Source organism: Tympanuchus pallidicinctus, unplaced genomic scaffold, assembly GCF_026119805.1.
Source record: "Tympanuchus pallidicinctus isolate F22 unplaced genomic scaffold, pur_lepc_1.0 scaffold22, whole genome shotgun sequence".
NCBI classification, from domain to species: domain Eukaryota; kingdom Metazoa; phylum Chordata; class Aves; order Galliformes; family Phasianidae; genus Tympanuchus; species Tympanuchus pallidicinctus.
Genome location: NW_026294739.1, coordinates 39916613 through 39939782, shown reverse-complemented (window position 1 = coordinate 39939782; position 23170 = coordinate 39916613). Strand labels below are relative to the sequence as shown.

The window sequence follows — 23170 nt, the reverse complement described above, 5'->3', positions numbered from 1 at the left end:
TGCTCCGTCACCTCACCTGAAGTTCAAGTGCACGTTTGTGCAGAACTTCCTCTGCTGCGGTTTCTGGCCATTTCCCCTTGTCCCGTCTCCACACGCTGCTGCAAACAGTCCGGCCTCGCCACTCTGCCCCCACACCTGCAGTATTTATAGACCTCTATAGACTTCTAGATCAGCTACCAAACATTCATTATGGCTTCCTTATTGCTACGGGTGTGTTTTGGAAAGCACGATTTGTTTGTAAGCATGTAGCTATTAGAGGAGAAATGCTTGTCCTGAAATTGTAAAAACAGTATGAAGCCTTACCAGAGACTTTCCTGTTGAAAAGCCTTTCTAAGCCACCTTTGTTTTCACACGAGGGATTTTTTAAAAGCCACAAAGAACAGTTTGGTTCTCCCATACATTTAAAAATGTCTTTGACAGAAGCCACCAGGGAACTCATTCAGTGTTACAGCTCTTTTTCCATCGCTACAAATCAAGGCTTTGTTTCTCTTCTACAAAAACAGCAACACAGATTTATGCAGTTTCTCAGATTTGAGAATGAAATCTGAACCTCCTTACATAGAAAGATCAGAGGTGGGATTTTCTGATCTCCATCCGGCCTTGCAGAGACCTTAATGCACTGCCAGTTATCAGCAACAGTAACAACCCATCTCACCTGTCCAGATGTAGTCTTGCTGAACTAGGTCAGCTTAAGAGAAATAATCAAAAAGAACGAGAAAAATTCTCCAGGAGTCTCTGTAATAAATGGTAGCAAGGGTGAAAATGCAGCCATCGGCCAACTCCAACTTTGCACCAATAAGAGAATTGTTTGCAAACTTACATGGGGAAAAGGTAACGGGCTGTCACACCCACAGTGAGCAGCTGCTTTGCAGTAACGATTACTTATTGCTTGGATCACTTTCCCTCCCCATGTTTGCTCACTAACGAACTGCCTGATGTGAAATTCAGTAACTGGGCCAGGATGGGATTTACAAGACAATAATTTGGTTGTCTTCCTATAACTCAGTAACTAAAACAATCAATATCACCCCAGACTTTGAAATGCTGTTGTTATATAAGCCACTGAAAATAATTACCAAAAAAACCCCACAACTGTTTCAACAACTTCTGCAAACCAAAGAAAGATATGGGTGAAGCATTCATCATAAAACAGAAATGAAGATTTTATATAGCCTGAACTATTAGACATGAATTTCTTTTCAAAGTTTAACATCCCCTTTGGACTGAAACCAAATATAACGTACAACAAATCCACTTTCAGTGTCAGCCTTTGAAAACTAACCCAATTCACTCTTCAATGTTCCTACTGAGTTGGAGATATTTGACACTAATCATCTGCATAAAAACCTCTATCCATGCTGACCAGCCATCACTTGCCTACAGAACTGTGTTAAGTGAGACCACTTTCAAAATTGTTTGCTGAAATCAGTTTCTGGAGTCAAAAGTGAATCCTCACTGGGAGCAAGGAGTATAACTACTGCTAACACATGCAACTACCATGTGATACAAATATAAAGAGCGAGCGTGACCAGGAGGTTATTCTGAATCTCAGGAGGCCAGGAAGCTTTAACAGAGGCAGGAGAAGCAACCTTTTAAAATTACTGTATATATATATTGTATGTTAATCTTATATATATATGCGCAGATATAAGGAAAAGAGCAGGCTAGTCTGCTTTTCATGTGTGCACATAAAAGTCACAGAAGTAGGTTTTTACCTTTTACATGGAATATATGACTGATGTAACATTTACATTCACGCACCATTTTTGCAACCTTTCCATTTGCAGACCCCCTAAAACAATTTAAAAGGCTGCTCCAGGAAGGTGCTTCTCCCTTTCCGATTTTGATTTCAGCCTGCTAAAGCAACCCTTTTACACAGCTCATTCTGTGGTTCCAATCTACAGCCAGAAGTAAAGATTATTTTTCAAGTGGGAGTCTAACAAAAAGAAATGCATTTTGCTCAACCGTTAGGAAAAGCATACTGAGGATTCTGCAGAGAAAACCACATCTATCAAACCAGTATTTAATCTGCAGTAATAGGAGACTAAATATTCCAAACACATGAATGTTTTTAAGTAGGTAATGGGTATTCTGACTGCATTGCAGATCAGCTTTCATTCAGATGAGAGTGTGAACTATTCCTCAAATTTATGCTTTATTAAAATGAAGTTTGCACAGAATTAATAATTACACAAAAAGGACGTGAGAGAAGAATCTGACCACAAGATCATCATCCTATTGCCACACCTTTGCTTTAAAGGAGAAAAAAGAAAAAATCATCATGTTTCTGCATTCTGGGGCAGACCGTGTCCCTTATATCTAACTACAGGAATGCAATGAGTTGTGATTCATTTTCACATTTCAGTCTTTTAAGTGTGCTCTCAAGATGGCATCTAATCTCAAAGTGCTTTAAAGCTGTATTATCCTATCGCCCAAAGCAATGCATGCAGAGGGACTGAAGCAGAAAAAAGACAGGAGTTATTTTCTGAGGATGTCCTGGGACAAGCAGAGAAACAGACCGCGATCTAATGGAATATAATATATTCTCACAGACACCTGAAAGTCACTTTGTTGAAGTCCAGATGCCTATAGGAGAAGCACAGAGGAGGCCTCTGAAATTAGACCCTTCGGTTTCCTGGGCAGTTCACACTGAAAGCTACCTTTACAGTTCAGAATTCAAAATAACTGATAACATGCACAAGAAACTAGCTGGAATTAGCTTCTTAAAGACGTTCTTGGTTAGAATTCTGACAGTCATTTCAGACCTTTAAACAAAGGTGCTCTTGGCTGCCACAGGCTTATTCTTCCTGTCAGTGCAGACAGGCACTGACACCCTTAGTTTCAAAGGAAACAAGCAGAGCTCAGTTAAAGACTTTTCCAGAGCACTCAGGTAGGGAGCTATTCTCAGCTCCCTACTCAGTAGAGTTTCTGGATGAGGTAATAAACACAAAACAATACTGGAAGTAGAAAGTAGAGAACAGGACTCCAATCTCTGTTCCATCTCCAAGACACTGTGTTGTTCATTCCTTGTGTCCCAAACGCTCTCTAAAAAATCAGTGGGGGGAAATGACAGAGCAGAAATACTTGACGAGTTCTCACAGTATTGGTCAGGGATGTAGTGCCAGAAAGGTGCTGGTGAACAGCCACACTTGGCCCAAGCCAGGACAAAGGTCAGAGGACCAGCAATACACAATTCACCTTAAAAGGATAACAGAAACTTGTATTCAACAGCAAAAGGCCTTTCCTAATGCATGTATAAACTAAGGAACATGTGAATTATTGGGGTATGTGCTCCTGATGTAAAAACTTTGCCACACAGATAAGCACCAGATGCTAGATTTGAATCATAGAACGGCCTGGGTTGCAAAGGAGCACAGTGCTCATCCAGTTCCAACCTCCTGCTGTGTGCAGGTCACCAACCAGCAGCCCAGGCTGCCCAGAGCCACATCCAGCCTGGCCTTGAATGCCTGCAGGGATGGGGCACCCACAGCCTCCTTGGGCAACCTGTGCCAGTGCCTCACCACCCTCTGTCACATTCAACTCCAGATTTAAAGCTGGGTCTAACATTCTTCTTTCTTAGCTTTCCACATTCATAGTTGCAACTTTCTAACATTCACTCTTTCTCCAACATATTTGTTCTAATATTTTCTTCCAAATTGGTACTATAAGTACAATAGCATGAGGGATTATATCAAAAGAAAGCAGTCATGCAGGCTGAATGTTTGTGCTTTTACAAGCATCTTTAAAATACAACCTATTAAAATGTAAAAACACATAATAAAAAGGTGATTCATATAGTAATAACAGAGAACAAAAACAGACATGTTTGAGAAGGGGCGAGGGAAGGGTGTTACAAAAAAGACCAACACACAGAATTTTTCCCTGAACTGTGTTGTTAAAGTGAGAGAAGACTTAGAAGACAGACAGTATAAAAGAATCGTAAATGAGCAGTCTCAAAAAGGCAAAGGCTTGCTCATGTCCTAAGAGACATCCATTGGCACAGAACATACGCTGATGTGTGGAACAGTTACATATTCAACATGTAGCTTTTGAGAGGCCGCGAGTTTCTCTCTCCACCTGAACTTCAGGTCATGTAATTACCAGAATACACTGATGTATTATTTAATTGTGGTACATTGGAGAATTCAAAGTTTTCCCCAAATGCTACATCAACTTCAGTACTCACTTTGTGGACTGGTGAAAATTGTTTCAAAATGAAATCAGCTGTCATACGTTACTGCAGAGAAAAAACATTCTGAACTCTTCAGTGTCAAATAAAAAGAGTAGAAAGTAGGGAAATAAGGAGAGGAGAGCAGAGCAGCATACTGAAGCAACTGGAGCGGCAGTTTTCTCAGTATGATCAGTCAGGCTTTTGAGGAACAAAGGAGAGTTTAAATTAAAAAAAAAAAAAAGAAAGCAAGGCAACAAAGTTTGCCAAACACCTGGGGGAGGTCCTTCCTCTGCAGAAACAATAGCCTGGATTTGACTTCTTGAAAAGAGAAAGCAACAACACATGTCTTTCTATGACACACTGCCCTGTTTACATACATCATTCAACACAAGCCACAGTCTAGAATCCTCCAAAAATAACATTGCCTATCAGAATCCATTTAGCCAGCTGCAGTCACTGCAGAGTGGAGAAGAATGCTGTAAAACACAGCAGCTGAAACAGAGAGTTACAGTTTATCTGGGTTTGGGTAATACGTTACAGGGCTTTTTCCAGAAAGTAGAGAAAAATGCTTCCACTTTTACACATGCAAGGCTGGAAGGCTCTGGGAAAAAGCTCGGCATGTTTCCACGATCCATTGATCCGCTGAGAGCTTTCAGAATCCAGTAGCAAAAAAAGCAGGAATCTTGACAAGAGCCCTGCAATCAGAATGCTAATGGAACACATGTTGCCATCCAAGTACAGACAAAAGAGGCAAAATGCTATTATTTGTTATTAACAAACTCTGCGTGCCCGGATGTCCCTTTGTGCAAACAAACACAGGCACAGCTTTAAGGGAAATACAACAACTGAAGTATGAGCATAAACTGTAGCATTAATGCAAAAGCAAACAAGTGACAAAACAAACAAAACAAACAAAGCACAAAATAAACAGCACCAGCCCTCCATGCCAGCTTACAATGCAACAGACACGGAAATAAAAAGCCGGGATAGAGTCTGCAGCTTAAACGTTGTCTTTTGTTTAAGACTTCAACAGCACAGCCTTCCAGTTTCTACACATTCTTGTTGAATTGTCTTACATTAAAAAAATTCTAAATAAAATAGAAGATGTTTAATAACAGCTCTTACATTTCTGGTAGCCCTTTTATGATGAAGACATCGTATGTAATTGCACTTGAGCTGCTCATTTCCTTACACTGACCACATTCTATGCTGCATCCTTCTATTTCTTCAGCTCTCCCATTCAAATTTAATACCACTTTTACTTCCACTATTTTTCATTATTTATGTATTTCCTTCTCTCACTTTCCATTACAACCCCTCAGATTTAATTGAGCTATCACCATCTATTCACAGGACTGTTACATAAAGCTCCAGTTTGCAAAGATTAGTAGCTAAATATACTGTGAATAACAACACACCACAAGTTACACGCACATCAGTACCGACTGCCCAGCAGCTCAAAGGATTGTGCTGCTACTCCTGTATATTCAGTTTTGCCAGAGGAGCTGCATTAACATTCTGCATCTTAATTCATGAGTACGTGAATAAACCCTTCATAGCTACCTCAGTAGGCTTAGCAGCATTACTGAAGAACAGCTGTAGAGTGACAATCAGATAAAGTTTCCGACTTCTCTGACAACATCCAACATTATTAAGGTGAAATTCTAGGAACTGGCATTAAGAGAAAATCTCCCCCCAGAAAAAGAAAAGAAACAAGAAAAAAGAAAGAAACAACAGATAATTGAAGCTTTTTTAAAGTAGAGCCATCTCATTACCAGTATCAACAGAAGAGATTTAGCCTTTTTTTTCCTTTCCATTTTACCAATAAACAAGTAAGATCTGCTGGCAGCAGTTACCAGACAGCCTTCCTAGCAGCAAAAGAAATTAATCAAGCAGCACAGAGACCTGCAGGGAGTGTCATAGGAAAACCTGGAACTGCTTCCCTGTAATATCAGCAATTACAAGCACACGATAGAGGTCTTAATTACTTTATCAGATATAGAGTTCAGCTCAAGCCTTTTTTTGCTTGGGCAGTAATTAAGTATGGTAAATTTTATTCTTAGATTTCAGAATTGCATGGGGATACTCAACAAGCCTTACTGCTGTCTTGGGAAGTTCTAATCACACAACTCTGCCACTCTGGCTTTAAATATTCAAGAGATTCCTATGAGAGCATCCCATTGCCAGTTTAATATGACTGGCCACCTTTTTACTACAATGTCCACTGCCAGCAGTAGATTAGCATCAACTAACTGTGTCCAGCTCCTGTGTCCTGCTCTTTTTTTGCCCATTCTTTGACTTCAGTTTTCTGCATCACTCTTCCTTCACAAACTGCAGCTCATTTGGCAGCACAGAAGCTCCATTTCAAGTATATCTTGCAGGATTTAAGCCTGAAAGCAGCTCAGCACATTAAGATCAGCACAAGCATACCCACGGATCAGGCTGCAAACTCCAGGGCTCTGGTCTTTGACAAAATAGATCCACTAGAGGAAAACTCAAGTGACAATCTTCTGAAAGCATTCCTGAGGCAAATGGGAGTAGATAAAGGGTAACATACTAAAAAGAAGGCATCTGTTTATTAAGGAGATGTAATATACTGTCTACTCCTACAATGCAGTTAGAGTTAATATTTATGAGGCACACTTTCAATCAGGTGGTTAATTTCCGCATTCAGACAATCCAATGCTTTTTAATTCAGAGGCAAGGCTTCTCTTACGCATCAGAATACTGTGTTCATTTCCTGTGTAGGGAAGGTACACAGATACAGTGCACAGTTACCACTTGCATCATGATTTCTGGTGTTCTGTCTGATAAGGCACAACGTAAAGATTAAGGTGCCTCCTGTGAGCTAATTCCCTGTGATTTGAAATTAATCACTAGTTAGGGCTACAACCTTCACAAACAATTCAGGTACCCACAACTCACCTAGCTGTCATAGAATCACAGAACGGTTTGTGTCAGAAGAGACCCCAAAGATGATCAGGATGCAGTCTCCCAGTTGCAGGCAGGGTTGCCAACCACTAGAAGGTGCCTTGCTGTTGCCTAGCTTCATCCTACTCAAGTAGCTGCAAATGTAGATGCGTTACTTTTTGCAGAAAGTACATTCCCACATATTGTTTTACAAAGTAACTACATCTAAGGCCTGCTCCTTCATTAGCCAATATGACCAAATGAAAGCTTTCTGAAAAACAATCTCCCTCTGGTCTGGAACACAAAGATAATGGCAGAGCTCTTTTTAATGCAGTTGCAGCAGGCATCCACGAATGGCATCATGTGGTCATTCTGCTGGGTAACAGAAGTTTCACTTGAGTACCAGCTGCAGAATTTGGCCTTGTAAGTAGCAGTTCAGTTGTTAAGATGCCCACAGAAATCCCAAGCTGGTGATATAACAACAGAGCCAAGGGCTTCTTTCTTTACAAGAAAAAAATCTGCAAAGTTGATACGTGCTTATGGATGTTTTAATCAATTGAAACGTTCATTACAGTTATATACAGCTGGTCGGCACACAACTCCTACAGTTCACAACCTAAAAATACAGTCTCTCCAAGGGAATTCCACACAAATATGAAAAAGGCAAGTTTTGTTAAGTTATAGCTCCAGATTCTTGCCCTCAGCTTAGTTAATTTGTACTTTTACAGGAAAGGACTGGGGCTGGGAAAATCTCTGTTATGCCAGAATTACAACTCTTGTGCTTTTGTAGTTGAATTTTGTGGAGAAATAAGCAGTGTGCCTCAACTGCCCAAGGAATTCATACATCAGACTGAGTCACACAAAGACAGCTTACTGTGCAAGTGTGGCAGCCCAAGACAGATGGTATCTATCAGATATATATCCAAGACAGAGAGCTGTGCGTGTCACCTAAAATATACATTGTACAAAATTAGTCAGTCACCTGCGTGTCATCTCTGTGTGCATCCTATGTATCAGCGTAACAGCTGCTCTGCAGCAACTCCTACTTAGACCTTCTGCACCATTCCTCTTCCTATAGCTCAGGCCTCATTAACACGATTCTTGCGGATGTCAAGAACAACTTCAGTGAGCCTGGTGCAATACAAAGGTTCAAATACATGAAGCTCAGTCTGCTACCTCACGAGAGCACTGCCAGAGGACATCTTTGATCAGCAGAAAGGACTCAAATGCAGTGGTATTCTTAGCTATCTTTAAACTTCAGTTTGTGCATCTCCAGTTTAACCAGCTGCACCCAGCAGATCTAAACCACAACCCTCTGCTTCTGTTAAGTTTCTAAGCATCTACTGGCAGACCAGCTTTTTAAACTTGGGTTGTAACATGCTTTAATCCTTTTATAATTCCACATAACTAACAGTAATAGATTTAGTTCCTTTTTTTTGGCTGAGATGTTACGTTTTAGCAGCATTTTCAGTATTTATTATTAAACACTAAGTGCACTTTGAATATTGCTTAGTGTAACTGTGGACTAGAAGGAAGGAATCCTCATTGGGATATTATATAAATGCAGCTAGCATTAATTCCACTCTGTTGCTTATTTCTTTACCAAAGTTAATACGTAAAAATATGGCAACTTAGCTATTTTTAATTAGCTGCAATTGAACCAAAGGCTGTTTTCTGTAATACGACCCAAGAAAAATCTAAATAGACTACTGAATTTTGGAGCTACATGAGATTTAAGATGCTTCCAGTCCAAATCTCCCAGGCTGGCATTTCCAGTCCACAAAGTAACCTCTTGGGAGTTGAAAAACTTAGTAAAGTATCCCACAGAATTTCTACTTACATAACCAATTCATGGCGTTCCAGGAAATTTCAACTAAGTAAACTGGCAAATCCAACATGTTATAAACAGCTCTGACTGTACTTTGCATGTATTTGTGAGGGGGGTATTGAGGAAAAATAAAGCAGCAGAGAATTGAGCTGTTTAACTCATAAAAAGGATTTATTTCAAGAATTGTGTAAGCTAGTGAATGTATTAACAGGCTCTTTCCAAGTCACTAATTCAAAACTTTCCAGTTGGCCAGCACTGCAGAATAGTAAAACACAGTTCTAACCAAGGTCTGCAAAGGCCTTAGAAATTTATGACTTGCTGCAAACACTACTGAGAATTGATACTCTTTAACCATCTCCCACAGTCCCTGAAAGCACAAACACAAAGTGGGAGAGGAGGACACGGAGCAGCGCTCCTTCTGCATCTGTGAAAGGAGTGCTTGTGTCATGACAGCAGGCTGGGACTCCAGCACGACTCCAGAATATTAAGTGCAAGGAGGTTTGTCTTTAGTATTTGTCAAATACCTATGATCAGTTGTAGGCAAATGGAGAAAAATCACATGTAAACACAGAAATACCTTTAAGGAAAATGTTGTCCTGCACCAGCATCTCATGTGTTAGCTGTGCTAGTGGTCCTGCTGTGAAGCATCGTGCTTGTTTTTGTGCTGGCAACAAATAGACTGCAAGTAGCAAATAAATGAACGCACAGTGCAAGCCCCAGTAACTTTACGGAGCATTTTGCACTTCCCAATATCACATCTATTTTATAAACCCTTTTTCAAGGAAGTTACTGTATTCGTGTGTCTTGAAATGCTAGTTTCTCCCAAGCTGCATAGAAGAAAGAAACTGAAGTGTGAACAGAAAGGAAGAAGGGAACAACAGCAAGATCGGGTCGAAGCATAACATTAATTTTACAAATGGTAAAATATAATATACATGAAAGCTGCACATAATGCACAGCTGCATGGAAATGTCCCTCCTCACCTATCTCACAGAACTTAATTTCACAGCATTCATCTCTTTGTGGTTACACCCTCGGGAGCAGCGTTGGCATGGTAACTGCAGGCTCTAGGCCTGCCTTTTTTCTCCCATTACCACTCATACACGGTTTTTGTTAGGTTGAGATTCAAATAAATTCAGACTGATAGCACTGCTTATTTGGGGCAAAAAGGAGATGAGGGGATTTACCTGAAAACAAAAGCAGCCCTGCAGGAAGGAGATGTATAAACACAGCTTAGATTAAAATACATCAAAGAAAGCTGTATGTGGTTGTATTCAAAATAACATCAAGAGAAAATATAAAAAATGTCAGTCTGACCACTGTCATGTGAAGGACAGAATAGGAATACATTTCATTTTTGATCAGGTGACTTCGTTACCACTTTCAGCAGAAAAAGCAGAAGATTGGGCCCAACTGGACAAAATCTTTGACAGATGAGTGTGTTTGACTCTTTTTTTCTGTAAAATGAAGGTGTTTTTCAAAAGAGGTTGACCTTAAGTTATTTTAATAGCAATCATAGCCCCAACATTTCATACAGACCCAACATTCCATGTAGGAAAAAATATATGCAAATCAATGCTAACACTTTTTAAACAAAGAATGCCTCAGATCACGCTCCCCCCATTAAATCACAGAAAAGTAAACCGCACTCCTGAAACACGACGTATCAGAAGACTGTCAGCAAAAAAAGGTCTGAAAAGCACCATACATACAGTTTAACCTTATCCATGACACTGAAGGATTCCTTCAGTGAGCGCGTGGAACAGCTTCCTGCTGGCGCTGTTCTTGTCGACACGCCGCTGTACCGCACGCACAACCCACAGACTCGTAACAAAGGACAGAATAATTCATCAGGCAGCGCTGGCTGTGGACAGCTGTCGGGATGGCACTGGACTGCAGTACATCCTCACGTGTAGGAGGCTATTTGATGCTCAAGAATTGAGTGAATTCAGCAATCCTGTCACACTAAAGCTTACACAGAATTATTTTATGTACATCAGACATACATACGTCTGAAATTGTGCTGATGAAAATTGCTCTCCAGGCACCTATAAAATGGGATGTTCCTTTGCACCATCTTGTCATGGTATCCCCATCTCTTCTTGCAGAAACAAACCAGACTGATTGTGACACCTGGAGATTCTGGAAATTCACTGTGACTTAGATGCAGTGTCACAGTGCCATCCCAACTGCAGTATGCTCTTCCAAGTGTATTTCATTTCTGAGCTGATGATGTAAGAAACAGAGCAATAACAGATTCTCTTTTAAAAATCAAATAAATTTCAAAAGCCTTTTATCCCTTTCTTTGCTACTGTAGTCTAGGCGACCCTTAATCAAATCTCAGCTTCTATCTTCTCCAGCTCTTTACATTTAAAAATACACTAAGAAAAGCAATATAATTAAAAAAAACATCTTGGCTACTTTTAAGATCTCTCTCTCAGCTTCCACTTTACCTCCCGCATTCTCTAAAGTACTCAGTTTCTAAAACCACCAGTGAAAGTGACCCTCCTCAAATTCCTTCTGAGTGCTTTGGCCACCAGCACTGAGGACGAATGGATGTGGAAATACTTCCTTGCTCAGGTTTGGGTAGCACAGCAATTGCTATCTGATAAAGGGAAGATAATGTCTATTCATCGTGCTGTGTGCCGAATGTTGGCAGAAATAGCATCTAAATTAACTACCAATGCATGAGGATGGGGGCTTGCTCCCAAGTTTTCATGATGCTGTAAGTTTTGTAAAGCTTGAGGAGAATGCAACCAACCATAAACTAACAGTAAAGCAAAACATTCTATTTCCTGTCCATTAGAAAAATGAGTACATTAAAACAAACAATTCTCCCCTTTCCAAAGAAAACTCCTTAACAGAAACAAACTAAAACAAAACCCAAAACCTAGAAGAAGAGGAGGATACTATCTGCATTTCAAAGTAGTGTTTATGAGAGGAATAACCAAAGTGGGTTGGTGCAGTAAATACATTTTTATTAGCAGGAATTAGTATGCAGATTTGTTTTGATTAGTACCTACAATCATTGCAGGCTTTCTGAAAAGCCAAATTCCCACTCCTAAAGGCTTTTGTCAACACACTAATTCATCAGGTAAGACCAAAAGCCAACTAGGAACCTAAAATACTCTTCAGGAGTTTTTCTTCTGGGTTGAACAATAAAGTCCTTTGCCTCTGCCTGGGCTCAGCTCAGCTTCATAAGCCTCTCGCTGCAGGACTCTGCTGTTTCTCTCAGTGTCAGAGCCCAGGCTTGTTCGCTATGGGATAAGCTGTACTGACTCACTGAACCAAGATCTGCAGGGTAGCTTTGAAATGAATTTGCTTTCTAAAAAATCTTATTCCTTCTACAAGCAATGGGAATGAAAAAAACAAATTAGAATTACTTTCTCATAAAGTGTAAACGTTCACCACAGAGTTCACTTGCTTTCATAGCTACTGCAGTTACACATGAAGAATAACAACCTAAATCTAAACATCAGTGCTAATAAGAAGGAAGCAATGGCTGTGAACAAGTCATGAATAAGATACAATTTCTTCGTATTCACTTTGGAACAGTTGAAACATTTGAAAGACAGAAGGTCAAATCAGTACAGTATGCACATTTCAATGCACAGTGATTTATAAGCTTCTGAAAATTATTACAGAAAAAAAAAATCAAGCTCTGTTTAGGCATATTCATCAGTTTATTTTCCATGCTACGGCTCTGATTAACAGGACAATATTGTGCCTTCTTGTTAACAGCCTGGGACCAGTTAAGTAATTAAGCTTGTATTACATAGCCATATTCTAAAAAAATTAAAAATAAAGACCCTCATCTGTCCATCACTGGTCCTGTTCCCTGTATTACTTCCCCCCTCCCTCACTAGTTCAATCATTAGGAAATCTAGATATTTCTGGTATATGGAAATTAAATTTCTACGTGTTAATAGTGGGCTGGGCAGTGTGTTCTCATCTTTTTCATGCAAAACTATGTTTAACACTAATAAAAAAAAAGTCTCTACAACAATAACTTCACCACATTTCTAAGGTGAAACACTGTGTGCATTTTAAACATAATTCTAGAACTGTTGATATCTAAGAGTTGCTCAATTCACATAAAAACAGACATACAGAAAATACTGAATAGAAGACCTGGTTTCTCTCAGTTTCCTATCTGTGTTACACTTAGACCAGAGTGATTATCAATCACTGGAGATATCACTGCAAATGTTGTATCATTACATCCAGTCGTGAGCTATTTACAAGCATTGCTGGTCTTTATACACAAACATTTTTTTGCATACGTGCTGGCTTTCACTGTCTGAATTAACACGACCAAAGTCATTCCATAGAGCCCCTTACACCACGTTATTTCATAGCATGACCTAATCATATGCTATATCAAAATAAGATTTAGTGAAGGCAGTACAGGAAATAAAGGAAATAGGATTACACTAATTCAAACACTGAATAAAGAATGGAATGACTGTCTTAATTCAGGCAATTTGAATTATTAATGAACTGTTTGCATCTGTAGAGATTTGCTCTATTAGAAAGATTTCCTCAACCATCTGGATCAGGAAATTGGAAACTCAACTTCTGAAAGGTCAGATGCAACAAACTGGAAAGGGCTGTTCTTTTCCAGAACTTATTTTTGTGGCTCAAACAAAATTATCGCACAGTTCATCCTCACCAGTGGGTAACAAAGTGCCAAGGGCTGCTGGGATAACAATTAAATACACAGTTCCAAAATTATTCTCAACATTCATAAGGAAATGACAGTTCTAGCCATTTCTAAAACACCGGAGAGATGGGCACAGTGTCAGTCTTATCTGTCTCAAGTATCTGGCTCAAAATCATTCCTGTGCTGCTTCTTACCATCCTTACTAAGATTCTCTCTGATTTGCCTTTTGACTTCTGTAGTGGAAATGGGAATAAATAGGAAAGAGTGAACATTCCCATCCCCAGCCTCCTTCCTGTCCTAGAAAATGACAGAATAGAGGTAACACAAATGTGAAGTCACTGTGGGGTACCTTGGATTAATCCGGGGAAATGCAAGGAGGATACAGACAGCATTGCATACCAAAACAGGTGAGAGGAGCTCTAGGTTTATCTAGTCCAACATCCCCAGACAGATACCACTCCAAGTAGAGACACCTTTCAGCAGGTTGTTCAGGGCCTTCTTCAGTTGAAGCTTTGATTATCTCCCATGCATGGACATGCCTTAATTTCTCTTCATTCCTATTCTATGTATTTAACCATTCTCATGGTGGAAAATAAATTCCTACTGCATTCAGCATACTATTTGATTTTATTTTCAACAGTAAGTGCACTGCATTTACCTACATGAATTCCAAGTTTATTAAAATACATTTTCCAAGAAAGGGAACGGAGTCAATTTATTTACTACATCAGCTCCTTAAAACATTCTGTGGTAGTGTGTGCATCTGTCATCATTCATTCCAAAATCATCACTGCAAGAAAGAAGTCATCCTGCTTTCCAGGCACCTGGCTACCTTACCTTCCACTCCAAAGAGATGTGTTTGCTGTGTGAGTTGACAGAACACACGCCAGCCTATTGACTGCTTTGAGAGCAGAGAATGAATATGAACAGAATGTGAGAGAACAGAAGATGAATATTTCAATCATGAACAAATATTACATTTATTTCTTCCTTCTCACACTGGAGAATTGTAAGACTTCCAGCATCTTAGATGCAAAGTCACTCAGAATTAAAAATACTTAATTTATATATTAATAGACCTTCAGGCATAGAGTAATAATCTCATTTGTTTCTGTGCCTAACCAACTCTTAAAGAAGAGCACTATTTGTCTATGTCTAAAATTGATGGAGACTTCCCTTGAGGAATTTGTTGCTGTTATTATTGCCAACATCACTAAAAGAAACCACCAGTTCTTCACATTACGTATTTTAACCCTTTAATCTTGCTTAATTAAATCCTTTAAGTCTTTTGTTAATTATTCACCTCTCTACATGCTTTTTTTTTTTTTTTTAAATTATTTGTCAGTCATCTTTCACTGATAGTTACTTTCACTTCAAGAAGTCTCCCCCTTCCTTCTGAAGCTGCATTTTCCCTTGAAGTGGAACTCGATATTCAAACCTTACAGGGGCTGTAGGGATTCCTCTTATTTCATTACATCAGCCCATGGTGTCAGGGGCAGATGATGGCAGTAGAAGTGGAACATTCCCACCAGTAGTTCATTACATTTTGTTGTTGTGTGACAGATGACAGCAGAGGGACAATCTAAACAAACAGTGTCTGACATGGAAGTGCGAAGGAAGCAAAGGAGTTCTTCCATGCAGACAAAAAGGCACCCATTGACATTCATCAACACTTGCTAAGCATCTGTGGGGGCTGAACAGAGGATGTGAGAACAGCCAGGCAGTGGGTAGTGTGTTTCAGCAGAGGTGAGAGCAACAGTGGCTTACCTCTGATGGTGCCTATATTTATCAGTGAGATGCACTGGCAAAAATGTATAGCTAATGGTAGTGATTTGTTGAAAAACAGTGTCTTCTAGCTGAGAATTTTCTCCAGCAAACAGTGTTATTGTGCTCTTTGCATCTGTTGTAGTTCCTATGGAAATGAACTATGATTCTATCACCATACTTAAAAGAATTTCAAGACCAAGTGTCGGGATTTTACATCCGTAAGTTGATAAGTAACCACAGCATACATGCTCCATCAGATGCTCTAACATCCATTGCCTTTTCTTCAGCCTCAGAAAGGATGCATATAATCAGAAAAAGCTGTCATCAATTCAATTGTGGCTGTTGGTAAATATGTATATATATATATATAATCACATTATTACATTATATATATCATATAATGTATTATATATTATTATATTCTTATATTATATATAATATTTTTAATATATATATATATGTACACAAAACATAATGCACTGTAAGAATTTTACTACCATCTGCACTGAGAAAAAAAAGTAAACTCACTTATATGATGTTCTAAAGTCAGCTGCCCAATGGCACACAGATAATCAGTGTCAGGTTATATGGGGCTTAAAGCAACCTGGTCCAGGGGGAGATGTCCCTGCACATGGCATGAGCACTGGAACTATATGATCTTTAAGGTCTCTTCCAACTCAAGCCATTCTGTGACTCCATGAGTAATTTTCCCATCCACACTGTAAAAACTTATTATGGTTACAGAATGCTGCACATCCAAACACTGCAGCTTCTAATGTTTCTTGATCAGAAATCTTGCAAAGACAACAATCAGAAGACAGAGGAACAGATGGCATTAGCAGTCTAGCATCACTGAGGCTTACAATAACCACCTCCCTAACAGTTTCCCCACACCTCACCATACCCTACTGGATCTTTTCAGTATTTAATAAATGACATGAACATTCATGGCATTCTCCTGCAAATCAGATAATCCAGAGTTTCACTTTATTTTAACGCATCAGTCTTCACGCTTACTTCTCTATTTTTGTTCTACCTTCAAGTTCCACAGATCCCAGGTGGAATTATCAGGTACCTCGTGCACATTCCTTAGTAATCGTGATTTTACAAGGACTGTTTCTTAAATAAAATTTGCTCTTATTACTTTGGAAACTTACTCCTAACAAATAAAGCTGTATGAGTTAAATGGAACACACAGCAAGCTAAACAGTTAACACAAACACTTGTTGAGAACTCTTCACACAGCTCCACACCATCATTTACTTAAGATTGGATGCCTTACTGTCATTTGGATTGTGTAAATGAACACATGGCACAGAAGTGATAAGACAAAACAATGACTGCTTTCTGTTGTGCCACTGAACTACTTCATTCTGAAGCAGCCAGCCAGAAAGGCAGACATACAGTTCTCCTCAGAGACACGATTCAATGAGAATATAGGAAAAAGTTACTCTGCGGCTGCATCTTAAATCAGCAGGTATCAGCAGAAGAACACAACTTGTCAGAAGCTTCCAAATATTACTTACAATATTAATAAATTAGCTTTGTTTCCAGAGTTCATTCAATATCTGTAATCACTGTTCAGTGTCCTACATCTCATCAGAAGTTTCAGGCCTTTTATTTTTTTAAATACATTTTTTTCCTTCCTTTGTTCAGCAGACAGCTACAACTGTTTCCAGCATCGGGCTCAAAACCTGTGTTCAGTGCAGTTTAATTTTGGTACTGGTGGAGAACCTGCAAATTATTATTGTAGTTTTGCAGAGAGATCTTGACTGTAATCATTGCTTATAACAGCAGTGGAGAGAGAATACAAGTGAGTGTCAGTGAACCGATTGCATCAAAAAAAACCCTGAAATCTTCTGAGACAAGCTGGGAAATCCATGTACTGTCTTCCCTCGACTAAAGAATGTGGCTCCAATGTACAGCATCAGAAGTTTGCTGTTACTCTGTTAATGTCAGTAGCAAACACAGGTGAATTTCTGCATCAGGTCCTACACAAAAACCCTTTTTTGATAACATGCCAAAGATAACAACAGTTCTCCAGTCAAGGTTCAGCGAGAGAAAAAAAATTATAAATGATTATGAAGTGTTAAAACAATTTGCCTATTCAAATAAGGCTTCAAGGAAGAAAATGTTCCTGAAATGCTACTAATACAGATTTTTATCTTACGTGCCTCTCCATTTCTGTAGGTCTTACAAACAAATCTCTGTAAACAGAGCTATAAACAGCTTTCTTGAATACAAAACAGAAGTCCTCCCAGCAGCCTGCTTTTGTTTCATAGCTACTGTAAATGTAAACATTCCAGAACACCTTCTATTACCAAATTCTTCAGAGGATTTGAAAAACAACATAAAAGTAAATGACAACCCCAACCCTAATACTTCGGTATTTCCTCACAAAAATCACAAGCGTGCTGTTGGTCCCCCAAAATAATAATTTTGGGCTCTAAAGGGTACTGCAGCACATTCAACCTAATGCTCCACACACGATTTCAGATGAAAAACTTTTACAATTTAATATCAGACAACAAGAACTTCGTGTATTTTCCAATAAACATATTGCTTTCTAATTTTACAGACCTATTTGCAAATCATTATGCAGCAACCTTTTCTTCTCAGTGGGATTTAAGAACAGATTAGCAGCAGTTAAAAACCTGAGATTTGTACCCCGTGGTTAAGCAAAGGAAAAAGACACGCTGGTTGCTGATATTTTGGTCAAACCTGACTTTAAAGAAAATAACAAGGTTGGAACTGCTGACTGTGACTTAACTGCTGTTGTACATAAGGGAAGTTCAGCCTTTATAATAACAGGGCAAATTTTTGATGACAGGTTCTGGAATCATTCTAAGGCTTTCTTCAGGGGAACAGTTGTACATACAAAAGCCACGCCGCTAATCACTGCGGCCATTTGTGAGCTTGGCTCACACACAAGCGCAGCTGACCGCCTGCTGGCTCCTCCAGCAACTGCGTTTGGCTCTGTACGAGCAGTACCTGCAAGTACGCTTCTACAGCACGCCTGTTAGCATAGCTGAGCTCCTCATTGAAGTTTTAATTCACGGTGCCTGTGAGTTCTCGAGAGGTTAAAAAGGAACTACGCTCAAATGTTATGTTCTGCAAACACAAAATACCCTTAAAAATCGTAAGCCTACTGTGAGAATCTCTGGAAAACTCCGTTCAAAAGAAAAAGAAAGCAGCCTAGTGGTAATCTCCCCAAACAGTATAAAAGAAATTTACATGCTAAGTGGATTATGCTGTTTACAAAAATATCTAGAAATTGTTTTAATCCTCTCCTACATTTTCAGGAAACTAGTTTCAAATTCCTGTCTTCCATGCTAGTAAAAAAGCAAGAAATAGCAGCACTGTGTTCTTACAGACCTAACAGCATTACCAAAGCCCTCCACTGAGAACAGGTATCCTTCACAGGTTTTCTTTCAGAAGGGAACTGACTTTTCCAGATGCTGGAAACCCCTTCTCTCCAGAGAAACCACCTCCAGTTTGCCCCCACCCGAAGCACCCTGTCCATGACCTGGTGAACCTCTAATCCAGTGCTCTCTTTTCCCCGTGCCCAGTTGCGTACACCTGTCAGGCCATAACCAATGGGAAATCAAGTTTTGGCCATATTTGTTGTTTGGACCATTCTGATTACTCTCCCTTGGAAAGCACCTATTCCAGCTGTGAAGTCTTTCAGACATATCTCATCTTTTGCACATCTGTAAATGGACTCAGAAGTCATCAGGACTTATAGTGGCCTGGAGGCAGCTAGAAATGGTGGAAATGGAAACAGTACAGATAAAGGCCCTGGGCAACCTGTGGTGTTCCTGTTCATTGCAGGGGAGTTGGTCTAGATGGCCTTCAGAGGCCTCCTCCAGCCTCTTCCAACAAAGGAGGGGGAAAAAAAGCACCATGCACTTTTTTTTTTTATAAATATTAACAGTAAGAAATTAAATGTAAAAAAGCAATTATAAATTTCTGAAGAGACAAAAAAGATGAGAGAATTCTCACCTAAGGGACAGGAGAACTAAAACACACAATGTAAAGGCTATGGGAGAGAGATCTCATTCCCCTTCCTCCATTTATGTCTTGCAATTACCCACACAGAACTGCCTGCTTACAGCCCCAGACTAATGCCTAGATTCTATTTTTTGTCTGTGCCCCTTGCCCACGGCCCTCTCTGCTTTGCCATGCGTTCTTGGAAATCTAAATAGGCAAGAGAGGCTTTTGGGGAGTAGGCGCTGCCTTCCTGTGTTCTTGTACAAGACGTGGTCGAAGTTCCCAGTTTGTAAAGATGTAACTAACAGCATGCTCAAAACCAAGTCTTTGGCTCTGCTCTGTAGTACAGTTGATGTCGATCTCATCCTTGCCATGAACAGTCATCTGAAAGTATATTTGGGTTTACAAGAAGTTTAAACCATGAAACATTTTGTCTTCTCTGTGTTCCTAGGAAAAGTTCTGAGTGAAACCGTTATCCCAAGCCAGCAATATGCTCTAAAATAGTGAAATATTTTCCTCAAAAAATCTTCAACTGATAGGCCTCAAACTTAATTTTGTTAAAAACCCTTCCCTGAATTTTAAATAGCTGTATCTTGACCTTATGTTTTGTTGTGTTTTTTTTTTCCCTACAGAAATAGCTTTTAAAATTAATTCTTAATAAAACCCAAAATATTTCATTTTGAAAATATGAAAGCGCTCAGTTATACTAATTTGGGTTCAAAATTGTTTCTTCATGAGATGGGAGATTAACAGAAAAGAATGCTACTTGGAAAAATGTTTTCAATTAATCCATACTTTGATACACAAGGATTACATAGAAAAATTCACCAGGAAAATCTATTTTCTGTCTGCAGTGCTCTTCAGTAGGAACTGATGATGATTCAAAGTTTGCATACTGAAATCTCTCATTGCAGAGCTTTCTTAGGGGAAAAAAAATATGAACTGGATTAAGGAAGAAATAGGAAGTGTTACTTCTCTCAGCCAATACTCAACCATACAAAGGCTGAGAAGACACAGCTGTGAAGTACCTGGTCATTACCAGCATGCAGTCAGATATTTGGACCAACCTAGTTTATATTTGTACTTCACATAATAAAATAAGCCAGGAAATCACATTTTATACTACACGGATATTGACTGCATTGTCACAACTTTTATTATATAGCACTGCATGCAAGAATCCAACTAATTCAGCTTGCCTTAGTAAGCAATAATACGTTTCATTTTTTCACTGAGCTTTGCAGTCTGCTTATTACTTGGTATTATTGCAGCTGCCCACCACTCCAGTTGGTACTGAGCCGTGTTCACATCACCCTATTTATGGATGAGAACTCCAGTTGGACTCTCCGTGGGTCAAGTCACCTCTACAAAATAGCGACTGGTGCATTCTAATGAGCCCAGTACTACTTATAGTAGTAACCTCAGGATTTGATTATTCATGATTATTTATTCAGGTTGAACAAGAGCTTCAGCATCAACTCTGTCCAGAAGAATTGAATCCACATCACACAGAAGAATTAGTCAGTTAAAAACAGCTAAGCTCATTTTCAGGTTAAGAAAAGATGCGACCCTCCAACAGGTTTCACTGCAAATTAGTATGACAAAGTCCTTATTTTCCTCTCTGTAGTCATAGGATCAAGGGAAATTCGAGTTGGAAGGAGCCTCACAAGGCCTGCAGCCAATCCCTTATACAACACAGGGTCAGATGTGAGGTCAGACCAGGTTACTCAGGGCTTTATCCAGCCTCAAGTCCTTCTTTCATTAATGAAAACAAGGATACACACAAATGTATTTAGCCCATTTAGCCACTCTGAGCTGGCACAGTAGAAACAAATCCCAGTAACCAGGAGATGAGCAGAGAGAGCTGAGCTGGATCTACATAACCCAGGTTCATTCAAGAAAGGCCTCAGCAGAGCTGAGCTGATATGTTTCACAGCAGTTCACCAGGAAATAAGGCAACACTTCTGCTCCACGAGCTAAGCAGCATGCTTAGACCTTGGGTATTTAGTCCTCATACTTTAAGCAAGGGCCACCAAGGTAAGTGCTTAGCCATTAGAATGATTACAGACAAAATAAAACTACAATTTCTTCTTCTAAAAAAGCCCAGGCAACCCAGCGTAGTTCTTAGGCCAGTTCTTCATGGACTGTTACACAGAAAGGCTATGAAAAGGAGCAAATCTCCAAACCCAAACAAGATGTGGGTTAATGACTGTGTTTCAAGCTTTTTTCCAGTCCTCCTTGTTTCTGCATAAATAAGAAATTAGATTAGTACCACCCAGAATTACTTGGGAGTTAAGCCATCTCAGTAAAGCAATTTCATCTCTTTTTAAAATAAAAATTCTGACTACTTACAGCAAGTGCACAGTGAGAATTTGCAAAAGAGAGTTACATGGCTTCACTTGGAATTAGCATCTTTTACATCAGTTTCAGAAACACAGGCTTCCAAATTGCCCTCTCATATTCCAATATGCAACAGTATCTCCCTCAGCTTCTCCTTTACACACTGTTCCTGCTGTATCATAAGTAATTCACTCAAAAATGTTATTTTAATCAAAAGTTAATAAAAGAATCATTAAAATTTAATATTTGAAACATCTTTAAACAGACCACATGCAAAACGTCACAGTATATCACCTTTCTCTCCCTGCTGGTCAAAACAAATGAGATTTCCTTAAATAGATGCAGAAGACATAGGTAGTAATGATGCTGATAGATACATGATTTTGCCAGTAGTCAACAAAGCTGCAGAAGAGAGAGACAGGTCTTCAGGCTTCTTGCTGTAGTTCATAAGATTTAAGCAATCCAAAGAGAGAAAAAGAGAAGTTTATGTTCACATATTTCTTGCTGTTCAAATTTAGTTCCCTGTTAAAGCTCTATTAAGAGCCTTTCAAAGGCAAACAATGGGCTTTTCAAAAATAAGACAGCAAATCTCTGATAAAAATAGACAGCCAATTTTGTGTCGAACAAATGAAGACTATTAAACATCTTTTTAATAAATGAAAGCATAAAAGAATTTTTTCTGCTTAAAATGTAAAAATTCACACATAGCTATCAGTCAATACATATCAATAGATTTAAGGGAAAGCATTTATTAACTTTCTATTTAAATTAGTTCATATGTGTCTGACTGAAATAATCTAGCAGTACATTACATAATTAAAATAACAAAGCTCCTTTGTATTTAATTTTTTTAGCTGACTATATTGGAAATAAATGCATTTTGCATAGAAAAAAAGCTATAAAAGCAGTTACATAATAACCAAACCTCCTCCAAACAGTTCCCTCCTGTTTGTACTAAGTGTACAGCAAACTTCTACCTAACATACCAAAATCAGAGAATCCATGAACTCTGAAACTGCAGACAAAGAATTGTTTCAGTGCAACGACTTCTTCAACCTCCCACCTGGAAAACTGGCCTCTGAACTTCTGCAGCATTTTTAAACCAGTGGCAGAAAAGAAACACCAAAGCAGTGGAGCATCGGCAGCCTCACAGGGCCTGAGAACGCTCTCTTTAATTTCAATTTCTGCTTACTTGGTGACACCTGCATACATCCCATCACTTTCTGGCCACTATCTTTTTCTCATTGAAGGGAGCAGCAAATGACTTCCATCAGCGTTAATGGATGCAAGAACAATTGCTGCTTCTACTGTTGTTGGGTCTCCTCAGCAGTTAATTTTTGGCCTACTTCTGAGAAGTAGTTTAGAAAATTAAGCAGCTTCTTAAGCTTACTACTCACAGCCAATTGCTAACCAGACAAATGGAAGTGAGGCACTGAAAGCCCACAGCCTTCTTAATGTGCCACTTGTTTGCCAGCAGCAATGTATATCTAGTCGCCACGCT

At 39.2% G+C, this 23170-nt stretch overlaps 1 protein-coding gene across 3 annotated transcripts in view; it reads right to left on the bottom strand.

Moving 5' to 3' along the window:
- Positions 1–23170, bottom strand: part of SMPD3 (sphingomyelin phosphodiesterase 3) — a 113092-nt gene that overhangs the window by 57853 nt on the left and 32069 nt on the right. Inside the window, exon 1 of one of the 3 annotated variants that reach the window (XM_052686627.1) lies at positions 17–100. The exons of the other annotated variants lie outside the window; for them this stretch is intronic. The gene's annotated coding sequence lies outside the window, so the exon portion shown is untranslated. Of the gene's footprint in view, positions 1–16; positions 101–23170 lie in introns of those variants that run through there. 3 annotated transcript variants of the gene reach the window in all.